Source organism: Podarcis bocagei (assembly GCF_964188305.1).
Source record: "Podarcis bocagei genome assembly, chromosome: W".
Lineage (NCBI taxonomy): Eukaryota > Metazoa > Chordata > Lepidosauria > Squamata > Lacertidae > Podarcis > Podarcis bocagei.
In genome coordinates this window covers 32,739,523-32,751,878 of record NC_138131.1, presented here as the reverse complement: position 1 = coordinate 32,751,878, position 12,356 = coordinate 32,739,523, and positions in this window count along the sequence as shown.

Sequence of the window (12,356 nt, the reverse complement as noted above, 5' to 3'; positions counted from 1 at the left end):
GGGTTCAAGGAGGAGAACCCCCCTTCGATATTTACCAGGTTGCACAGGCCTGAGTCACTTTACCGTGACGCAGACAGAAATTCAACAGGTAGGTGTCCAAACGGTAAGGCACCAGTTCAGCTTCTCCTAGCAAAGGCACAAAATACAAAAGGCAAAAGTCCTTTTCCAGGTTTATTGAAAAAGCCACTCAAAAAGTTTGCACAGTTCTTGAAAGGGTTACAAACAGAAAATAAAAACGTTGAAAAATATAGCTAACTAAAATCATACTCACACAGTAACAGTTCAAAGCACAGCGAGTAGTCAAAGTCCTTTCACTGGTCAAACGCCCTCAGGTGAAACAGCAGGGCAAGATGTTCTGCAATTTGCATCTGAATTCCCCAAACCTTTATCCTTGAAAACCCCACGTGGAGGACAGGTTTAGGGACCAATCATTTCTTTAGGTTAATTACCAGTTTACCAACGGTTGTATGATGAGACAATATCTCTTGATTGTCAGGAGACCAGCACAGCTGAACTTTGTTTAGACTCAGAGGCCTTGAGATCAAAAGGCTCCTGCTCTGTTCCCAGCTCTCTCTGACAGGTACCAGGCTCTTGACTTGTAAATTACTTGATAGCCTTTTGTACCTTTTCACACCCAATCCACATTCAAGCCCCCAGCTGCCAGGATCTGCAAATCAGATAACATCCCATCCTGCCTAAAGTCAGGATGTAATTGATTCACACTTCTAAAGACAGGGAGTTTTACAGTTAAAGAGACCAGACACCCCTTCCCCAGAAGGCCACAGTTTTAACTCTCCCACAATGCCTCACACCTGCGTGAACCAACGTTTTGACATACCAAAATTTCCCAACTTCACTACAACCTGAAAGAGTCTCCTGCGCCTATTTTCTGCAGATGCAATAGTGGCAGTGAAGAAAGCCCTCTTCGCCGTCGCTATCGCCACTTGGTAGGCTCGTCGTTGAGCTCTAACCCGTGTCCAGTCTGATTCAAAATGAGTTTTCCGCCACTAGTGCTCTAGCCTTCTCAGCTATGGTTTCATTCCCCTCAGCTCCGGGGAAAACCACGGGGCTGTCCAGGCTTCATGCAATTGGAGAGGGTGCTTTGGAGCCAGACAGTCAATAGCCCTGGTTAACTTCGCATTCCAGCGGGCCACCAGGGAATCAGCTGAAAGGCCATCAACATGGGATAAAACATCCCCTACCACTCTCTGGAAACCATTTGGGGGCGGACTATCCAAATCGCTCCCACCTCCCTGCAGAGGGGAAGGGTCGCAGAGAAGTCCAGTTGCACCAGGAAGTGATCTGACCATGGCACTTCTTTTGTTTCACTTTTACTTGGTGTCAGTTCACCCATGTCACTAGAGGTGAACACCAGGTCTAAGGCATGTCTGCGGCTATGAGTTGGGCCAAACTTTTTCAGGGACAGCCCCATGGAGCCCATGCTTTCCACAATGCCCCGAGCAGCCTCTTGTAAGGTTGTGTTGACATGGATGCTAAAATCCCCCAGGACAACCAAGCTAGGTGTCTCCAGGAGCATATCCGCCACGACCTGAAGCAGCTCAGGCAGGGAATCCCTGGTGCAGCGGGGAGGTCGGTACACCATAAGGAATCCTGTACTGCCCCTACTGCCCAGCTTCCAGAACATGCACTCAGAAAACTGGGTCTTCCCAATAGGACGCCTGGTGCAGACTAATGACTTCCTAAAAATCACTTTACCCCCCCCTCCCCGCCCACATGACCTGGGTTGCTGTGCGTACAAGAAACCTAGTGGACGAGCAGCGGCAAGGACAGGCGCATCTGCTTCATTCAACCAAGTCTCTGTCACACATGCCAGGTCAAGTCCTCCATCCACAATCAAGCCATGGATGGCAGTGGTCTTATGAATCATTGACCTGGCATTGCACAGCAACACCTTCAGGTCATGTGGGTCTCCCTTGTTGATTCCAATATCCATCCGGTCAAGACCAGACCTGGAGGCAGAGATAGTCTTCGGAGAACAACTAAACCTGCCTCCTCGGTAATGATGTGGTCTGGTCTTAGCATAGCTCCTCCTCCTACCTGTGATCACAGAGATCTGGTGTCTCAGGACATCTTCACCTGTGGAAATTGCCCCAGCCATTCTATTGGCTGGGGCCCACTCCCCAGCAGCCCTGACCCTCTCCCCTTAAGAACCAGATACAAACTATATAAAACAATAGAAAAAAACCCCAGCAAACCAAAGAACCAAAAAGAAAAACAATTCACAATTATATTAAAAATGAACGAACCCCCAGCCCCATCTAGACATTAATCCCACCCCAACACAGTAAAAACCAAATCGTAAACCAAAATTTAAAACACCCCCACCACTTAAAATGACACAGATAAAATATAACTTAAAACCAATTAAAAAAAGGAGTCCTCCCTGCTGAGTAGCTGCTGCAGCCTTTGTGAAGCCTGTCAGACCCCTCCCCAAGCCAGGTGGAAAGAGGCAAGGCAGGGCCCTTCCAGCCCTTCTCAGGCAAATCATAATATATCCAGCTGCCTCAGCAGAAAAGAACAGAACGTTCTGGAAGGAATTTTCTGGTTTCTGCCCTCAAGACTTTAGCCATGACATTCGTCCCACTGCCAGAAAAGCATCTTTAGCTCCCTAGTTTCTATGTGTACAAAAAATAAATCATATAGCCATTAAGCCTATGAATAATCTAACAACGTGGATCAATGAAAAATAAGAAACTAGCAAGGAATCTGTTTATCTGCTCATCTGCTTCTGTAACTGCAAGCTTCACTTAGTACCAAGTAGGCCGTTGGCTAAAAGCGGGTGGGGTGCTTAAAGTCAACAGAAGTTTAAACTGTACCCATGTTTATAGTGTGTTTAGAATGCTTGATAGTGTAATAGATAGTACAGGCAAGTGTGATAAAGTAAGCGGTATCTCAAAAACACCCATGGGTGAAAAACAGAAATTAGAACATCTAGTGGTCTTTGTGGGTTTGCATACACACACAACTAGATTCCTAGACTCATCTGGAAAGATGCCATATGAAGTTCCTTTCCCCATTTGCCAGGAGCCTGAGCTCCATTTGGGGTTCCTCATTCCGCACCCCAAGGTTCCTTCAAGGCATTGCAGCCCCCAGGAAGCCTTTTCAGAAAGGCAGGAGACCCTCAGCAGAGAACAGCCAAGTCCAGTTCTTCTCTGCAATGGCTTCTTCTTCTGAGAGCTCCCTCTCTTTCTTGTCTGGACTGTACTGGGAGGACCCCAGTTAAGCCAGTTCTCCAGAGTCCCCCCACTGGGCTCCAGTGGCCCCCTGAGACCTGCAGGGATTTGGAGGGGGAGCGACTTCTCCTGTGGAAATACCGCCTGAGGGAGAGGAACAGACGTCTTGGCCCATTTTGGAGGCAAGTGAGGGCCGTCCAGAAAGGACTCCTGGGACCCCGAGGGGCCAGAAGGGGAGCCTCCAGCCTTGTCTGGGGAAGAGCCCCCCTTTCCCCTAGGCCTGCAGGTGGAGCCCTTCTCCTAGCGCTGACTCTTGGGGTGAAAAGACTCAACTTAAGAACTACCGTCCCATCTCCTTATTAAATGTGGATTACAAAATTTTTGCTGATATTTTGGCTAAGAGGTTGAAAAAAGTATTGATTGAAGAGATTCATAAGGACCAAGCGGGCTTTCTCCCGGGAAGACATCTATCTGATAATTTGAGGAATGTAATAGACATTTTGGAAAAGTTAGAAGTGAATATAAACACTAAAGCAGTTCTGATATTTGTGGATGCGGAGAAAGCTTTTGATAATATATCTTGGAGTTTTATGAAAAAGAACTTACAGGGTATGGGGGTAGGCCAAGGTTTTGAAAATGGTATAGGTGCAATATATTCTGAACAAAAGGCTAAACTAATTGTAAATAATGTGGTTACGGAACAATTTAAGATAGAAAAAGGGACACGACAGGGATGCCCAATTTTCCCATTGCTCTTTATATCGGTCCTGGAGGTCCTGCTGAATATGATTAGAAGAGACCGGTTGGTTAAAGGTATACAGGTCGGAGCTAAACGGTATAAATTGAGAGCATTTGCAGATGATCTGGTTTTGACGTTACAGGAGCCAGAATCTAGTACTAAAAGAGTATTAGAATTAATTCAAGAGTTTGGTCAGGTGGCAGGATTTAAATTGAACAAATTAAAAACTAAGGTTTTGGAGAAACATTTAACATCGATGGAAAGAGAGAAGTTCCAGAATGAAACAGGTTTGACTGTGGTTAAGAAGGTGAAATACTTGGGGATTAACATGACAGCTAAAAATGGAAATCTGTTTAAAGATAATTATGAAAAATGTTGGACGGAAGTTAAAAAGGATTTAGAAATTTGGTCAAATTTGAAGCTTTCCTTGTTAGGCCGAATTGCTGTTATAAAGATGAATGTATTGCCAAGAATGTTATTTTTATTTCAATCGTTGCAAATTTTGGACAAAATGAACTGTTTCAAGAAGTGGCAGAAAGATATTTCTAGATTTGTTTGGCAGGGCAAGAAGCCTAGAATAAAATTTAAAATATTAACTGATGCAAAGGACAGAGGTGGATTTGCCCTGCCAGACCTTAAACTCTATTATGAATCAGCGGCATTTTGCTGGCTGAAAGAATGGCTGCTTCTGGAGAACACAGACATTTTGGATTTAGAAGGTTTTAATAACGTTTTTGGGTGTCATGCATATTTGTGGCATGACAAGGTTAAAGCACATAAAGCATTTAAGCACCATATTGTTAGAAGAGCATTGTTTAATGTCTGGATAAGATATAAAGATTTATTGGAAAATAAAACCCCAAGGTGGCTGTCACCGATGGAAGCAAAGGCCCAGAAAAAGCTCAATATGGAGGTCAAATGGCCAAAATATTGGGAAATTTTGGAACAAGACGGAGATAAATTGAAACTGCAGAGTTTTGAGAAATTGAAAAATAAAGTGAGAGATTGGCTCCATTATTACCAGATAATGGAGGCTTACAACCAGGATAAAAGAATTGGTTTCCAGGTGGAAAAATCTAAATTGGAAACAGAACTGTTAGAACCTAAAGTTAAGATTTTGTCAAAAATGTATAACTTGCTGTTGAAATTGAATACTCAGGATGAAACGGTTAAATTGGTCGTGATTAAATGGGCACAAGATGTTGGACATAATATTATGAAAATGATATATAGGTGGTACATGACCCCAGTCAAGCTCGCAAAAATCTATCTATCATTTGCCCGATAACAAATGTTGGAAATGTAAAGAAGTTGAAGGTACATTCTTTCACCTTCGGTGGACGTGCCCAAGGATTAAGGCTTTCTGGGAGATGATATATAATGAACTGAAAAAGGTATTTAAATATACCTTCCTGAAGAAACCAGAGGCCTTTCTCCTGGGCATGGTCGGCCAATTGGTGCTAAAGAAGGATAGAACTTTTTTTATGTACGCTACAACAGCAGCAAGAATACTGATCGCAAAGTACTGGAAGACACAAGACCTACCCACTTTGGAGGAATGGCAGACGAAGCTGATTGACTGTATGGGACTGGCAGAAATGACTGGCAGAATCCCTGACCAGGGAGAAGAGTCAACAGAAGAAGACTGGAAAAAATTCAAGGACTATCTACAAAAATATTGTAAAATTAAGGAATGTTGAATGATGCTGGATTGAAATTAAGCGGTTTCAAGCTGTAACTATGATAAAATGACTTTCTTTTTGTAAGCAAGAATTTAAAGCTATAATAATTTAAGATGTGGAGATAAGGATTTGCTGTATAAACAATTTAAACTGGGTATATTGAGCCAGCTCTTTCTTAGATGAATGAAAGAGACAATAGACATTCAAGCTCTTGTTTTTGTGTAGTATTGAGGCCTGACTTCCTTGTGTTAAAATTTGCAGAAGTCGCACCAGTTTTGCTGATTTACTTCACACTATTCTTGACTGTTGAAGGGGGTGCAGGGGAAAAAGTTTTTGTGGTGAGAAGAGCCTGGGGAAGCCAAGAGAAGATTTTAAAGAACTGTTAAGTAAATAAGCCCCTCCCGACAGGGTGGGGGGGTTACTGGGCTCCCCTCTATTGGTGGCAAGAGGAAATTACTCTGCAAGTAACAGGAAAGTTATATAAAGGCTGGTTACATGTGTAGGGAAATGGACAAGGGGATTTCGGACAACTAGTGGACAAAACCGGTAACTGAGTAAAAATTTATTTATTTATTTTTTCTCCTTTTCCCTGTTAAATGTTATTATTATGTTATTATCATCATCGATGGGACAGTGTGCATTAGAGGTGTAATATAGAAGTATTATAAAACACAATTTGTCAGGAAAAGAAGTAGCTACGGGTACTAACGGATTATATAACAATTGGTTATGTCAAATGTGAATAAGAAATTTATGAATCTAGCGGGAGTGGTGTTATCTGCAAATCTTAACAGGAGAAACGCAAATCAAGACACAGAAATGAATTCGGAAATGAGAGATCTTCCCCTGGGACTGAGAAAAGACATTTCAGAGATGAAGAAAGAGATGAACGACTGTATAAGATCAACAGATCAAAAGTTGGATAAGATGGGGCAAAAAATAGAGGAAAATGCAAAAATGGTGTTAGAAATGATGGTTAAAATCAATGATCTGGTGGTTAAAAATTTGGAAATAACAAAGACTGTACGAGAATTAAAAGGGAAAACGATAAGTTTGGAGGAAGGGCTAAGAAAAGTACAGAAGGAGAACACAGGAAAAAAAGGGGAAACAGAAAAAATTAAAAAAGAGCTGGCAGATATGAAAGAAACCCATGAGGCAGTCCTAGATTCAATCTCTATGATTGAAATGCACAGAAGAGAAAAAACATTGAGATTTAGATCTATTCCAGAAGAACCAGATGAAGTGATAGAGCAAAAAATATCATCAGAATTAGCCAAATGGATTGCAATAGAAGAACAGGAAATGAGAAATAAAATTGAGAGAGCCTTTAGAATCAGATCAAGAATTGCAGGAGCTAATAATTGGCCAGGGGACTGTCTGGTAACTTTTGTGAATATGAATATTAGAGATAAAATACTACAAATTAGACTTCCGGGGTGGCGCCATCGGCAATGGCGGACTCCCTCTGAACCGGAGGGACCAGCTCCGCGTGAAACGGGTCCTTTCCGCTGCGGCGAATCGGGGACCCTTTTAGAAATCACAGGCGGATGAAGCCTGTGACCATGGGACTCGGCGGGCACCCTTAGCGCCCCCCCAATCCGCAAAGGAACCCACTAACGGGCTCCGAAGAGAAGAGGGGGAAGTGGCGCGGTGCTGTGAGTCAACTGCTTTTTCCGTGGAGCGAAGCCGCATAGCCGTTGCCGGAGAGCGCTGCCTTTTTCCTGGGACAATTTGGCTTCTAAAATAAGCACCCGTGAGTACTTAAACATTGAACAATTGGACTTCAAATAAGAACTGGCGATTAGAAAGGAATTGGACTTAAAAATTCACCTTAATTTGGTACTGAAACGGGAAGGTCTAAACAGGAAGTCAGCCTTCCGTTTCCTTGTAGTCAGAAGAAAGCAAAGATAACGTACACTAGAGCTTAGAAAATCACTTTTAAAGGATTAGTTTTCACCATTTAAAATTGTTGAACCCCCCTTCGGTAGCAGGAGAAGAAGGGGGATCTTTTTTTTTTTTTTTTTTGGACTGTTTAAACCTGCAGAAGTGAGTTTAAAGTAAAGTAACTTTCCACCGTCCTGACCCTGGAGCGGGGTGTCAGAATTGACGTTTTGAAGCTCATTGACCAGAGACAAATGTTTTTGACAGATAGTTAAAAGAAGAGTAACATTGTGATTCCACTGTTTCCTTTTGCATTTTAAAGGAACAAATATTGACAAAATATCTAAAAAGAAACTGTGTTGCTATTGTCCTTAAAAGAAAGAACAACCAGAAGTTTTCCCCCTAGAGGGGGACTGTGAAACTGTAACAAGTTCTAGGGAGCTTGCAGCTGCCACAGATTACCCGTGGGAAAGGACTTGTGACCTTGCAGGACAATGTTTTCAGAAGCACTGTTGGGTGCTTTCTGTAAAATAGATCCCTATTGGATCAGTTAAGTCAGAAGACGGATTTGATGACTAATGCGGCCAGAACATTTGAACAGGTAGTGGGAAACTATATGGAGCCCACCCAGGAACTTAAACAGGAGTGTGTCCTGACAGAGCAGATGAGAGAAGAGGATGTTGCAGAATCTTGGGCGCCAGAGATGGAGGGACTTTTGGCCCAGCAGGAAAATGAGCCTTTGGATTTGACAAATGAACTTGGAAAAAAACAGATTTGGAAAGACAAAGTTTGGATTGATTTGGAAATGGGGGGTTGGACTGACCCCTCTATGCAGGGAAGTTTGGACTTTCCGAGTCTGGCAATGGGCCGTCAGAGGTTTGGAGTTGTTGGGGCTTCCAATTTTGGAGGGAATTTGAAAAAATACCACATGGAGTCTAGTCTGGACTATAGGAAAGGGACTGATTTGTTGAAAAGGGTCAAAAACACTACCAAGCTGGAGTTCCCACGAGTGAAAGGAAAATATGAAGAAGAGCTGCGGAAGGGACATGGGAGAGATTTGAAGGCCTCGGATATAAGATCACCAGGTTAATGTGCCAGACTAATGGGATAAAAAGGACTGACAATCCCGGGACCGGGGGGAGGGGACGCTGGAAGAAGATGGGATTGTTTTTATTTCTTTTTTCTATCATTAGGAATGTTTTATAAAATTGATGAACGTTGGAAAAATGTTGAAATGAAATTACTTGGCTCTTGTAAAAATGTTTAAAGAATTAGGTAAAAAGGTAATGGTTATGAGAAGTTGGTAAAAATAAAATTTAAGTCTTAAGTTTTAAGGTTTTTTATAAGATAAGATGAAAATAGAGTAAGGTAATGTAATGACAGAATATTATGAATTATGGAAAGGATTTGCTGTGATAATTATTAATTAAGATACAAGAGATGGGAGGAGGAGGAGGTCATGGAAAGAAGGTAATGAAAGCGGAGAATTTGAAAATGATGGTTTTATTATTATTATTTATTTTTCTGATTTTGTCTTTTTTCTTTGTATTTTTTAAAAAAATTCTTTTTTCAATAAATATCATTCTAAAAAATAAAAATAAAAAAATACTACAAATTAGCAGTATGACAAAACTTAAAATTCAGGAAACAGATATAATCATTCATAAAATTGTTCCATCGAGGCTTTTAAGAAAAAGGGAAAAATATAAACCGTTGGTGGAAGCACTAAATAAAAAATCAATTGTGCACAGATGGGAATTCCCTGAGGGAATTTCCTTTTTTTACAAAGGGAAAAGGAGAAGATTTGTTACTTGGGAGGACGCTGACAAATTTTGGAGAACATATAGAGAGGAGTTAGGAGGTAAAAGACAGCTGAGAGGAGGGGCGGACGATCTTAAAAAACAATCCGAGGAGGAAGAGTCTTTTTTTTTAATAATTTTTTTATTGGATTTACAAATTTTTTTAAGACAATACAAACATATAAAAAGACATACAAACACGTATAGTTTCATAACCTTTTTTCATAAACCATGTTTCTCAGACTTCCCCATACCTCCCCTTTCTGCATCCCAATGTCCAAAAGTTTTTAGCAACTCTAAATATATCTGTCAGTCCTCTGTCCTCTTAATCTTTCCTTCAATCTAATCTTATATCGCTGTAACCCTTTCTTACTCAAACCTCGACATTCTAACATTCAGCAAGTTTATAATAGTCCTTAAGGTAGATTTTAAATTTCTTCCATTCTTCTTCCGCCGTCTCCTTTCCCTGGTCGCGGATTCTGCCAGTCATCTCGGCTAATGTCATATAGTCCATCACTTTCATCTGCCATTCTTCCAGGGTGGGTAAATCTTGTGTCTTCCAATACTTTGCGATGAGTATTCTTGCTGCTGTTGTAGCATACATAAAGAAAGTTCTGTCCTTCTTTAACACCAATTGGCCGACAATGCCCAAGAGAAAGGCCTCTGGTTTCTTAGGGAAAGTACATTTAAGTACCTTTTTCATTTCATTATATATCATTTCCCAGAAAGCCTTAATCTTCGGGCATGTCCACCAAAGGTGATAGAAAGTACCTTCAGTTTCTTTACATTTCCAACACTTATTATCAGGCAAATGGTAGATTTTTGCTAGCTTGACTGGGGTCATGTACCACCTGTAAATCATTTTCATAATGTTTTCCTTTAAGGCATTACATGCCGTGAATTTAATACCGGTGTTCCACAACCATTCCCAGTCAGCAAACATAATGTTATGACCAATGTCCTGTGCCCACTTAATCATAGCCGATTTAACTGTTTCATCTTGTGTATTCCATTTCAGCAGCAAATTATACATTCTTGACAAGTTCTTAGTATTGGGTTCTACCTGAAAGCCAATTTTCCTGTCCTGTTTATAAATCTCCATTATTTGGTAATATTGAAGCCAGTCTTGTACTTTAGGTTTCAATTTCTCATGACTTTGTAATTTCAATTTATCTCCCTCCTGTTCCAAGATTTCCCAATACTTCGGCCATCCGGCCTCCATATTGAGTTTCTTCAATGCCTTAGCCTCCAAGGGTGACAACCATCTAGGGGTTTTGTTTTCCAACAAATCTTTATATCTTGTCTAGACATTAAACAATGCTTTTCTGACAATATGGTTTTTAAAGGCCCTATGCACCTTGATTTTATCATACCATAGATATGCATGCCAACCAAATGCATTATTAAAACCTTCCAAGTCCAAAATGTCTGTGTTCTCGAGGAGCATCCACTCTTTCAGCCAGCAAAACGCTGCTGCTTCATAGTACAATTTTAAGTCCGGCAGGGCAAATGCCCCTCTTTCTTTAGCATCTATCAGTATTTTAAATTTAATTCTGGGCTTTTCGCCCTGCCAGACAAATTTCGAAATATCTTTCTGCCACCTCTTGAAACAGTCCATCTTGTCAAGAATCTGCAAGGTTTGAAACAAAAATAACATTCTAGGTAATACATTCATCTTGATAACTGCAATTTGGCCTAACATTGACAGTTTCAAATTTGACCATATTTCTAGATCTTTTTTAATTTCTAACCAGCATTTTTCATAGTTGTCCTTATACAAGTTCAAATTTTTAGATGTCAAATAAACCCCTAGGTATTTCACCTTCTTAACCAATGTCAAACCTGTCTCTTCTTGAAATTTCTCCTTCTCCATGACTGTTAAATTTTTTTCTAAGACTTTAGTTTTTTGTTTATTCAGTTTAAATCCAGCTACCTGGCCAAATTGTTGAATTACCTCCAACACCCTTTTCGTACTAGTGTTTGGCTCTTGTAGGGTCAATACTAAGTCATCTGCAAATGCCCTTAACTTATAATGTTTATCTCCGACCTGTACACCTTTAACCTGCTGGTCATTTCTAATCATATTCAGCAACACCTCCAGAACAGAAATAAAAAGCAATGGGGAAATTGGGCACCCCTGTCGTGTTCCTTTTTCTATCTTAAGTTCCTCAGTTATCACATTATTTACAATTAGCTTGGCTTTTTGTTCAGAGTATATCGCACCCATACCGTTCTCAAATCCTTGGCCTACCCCCATCCCATGAAGATTCTTTTTCATAAAACTCCAAGAAATATTGTCAAAGGCTTTCTCCGCGTCCACAAAAATCAGCACTGCTTTAGTGTTAATTTTCACCTCTAGCAATTCCAAAATGTCTATTATATTCCTTACATTGTCTGATAGGTGTCTTTTTGGGAGAAAGCCTGCTTGGTCCTTATGAATCTTCTCCATCAACACTCTTTTAAATCTTTTTGCCAAAATGTCTGCAAAGATTTTGTAATCCACATTAAGTAATGATATTGGGCGGTAGTTCTTAAGTTGAGTCTTTTCAGTCTCTGTCTTTGGTATGAGTGAAATATACGCTTCTTTCCACGATTCTGGTGCCTTTTTCCCCTCTAAGATCTCGTTGCAGACTTCCTTTAACGGATGAACCAACCACTCCTTCAAAGATTTGTAGTATCTGGAAGTCAATCCATCTGGCCCTGGAGATTTGCCCAATTGCATGTCTTGAATGGCACCCTCTATCTCTTGCTCTGTTATTCTCTGGTTTAGATCCACCTTGCTTTGATGAGAGATTTTTTGTAATCCATATTTATTAAGGAATTTATCTATATCCTCTTCATTTTGTGGTCCTTGAGAATAAAGTTTTTTAAAATAACTCAAAAAGCAGTTTCTAATCTCATTAGGTTTAGATATGTTCTTTCCATCCACTTCTAGGCTTGTAACTGTGTTTAATTTCTGCCTTTTCTTCAATTGCCATGCCAGAAGTTTGCCACATTTATCTGCAGATTCGAATGTCTTTTGTTTCATTTGCTTTATCTTCCATTCAATCTCTTGATTCAT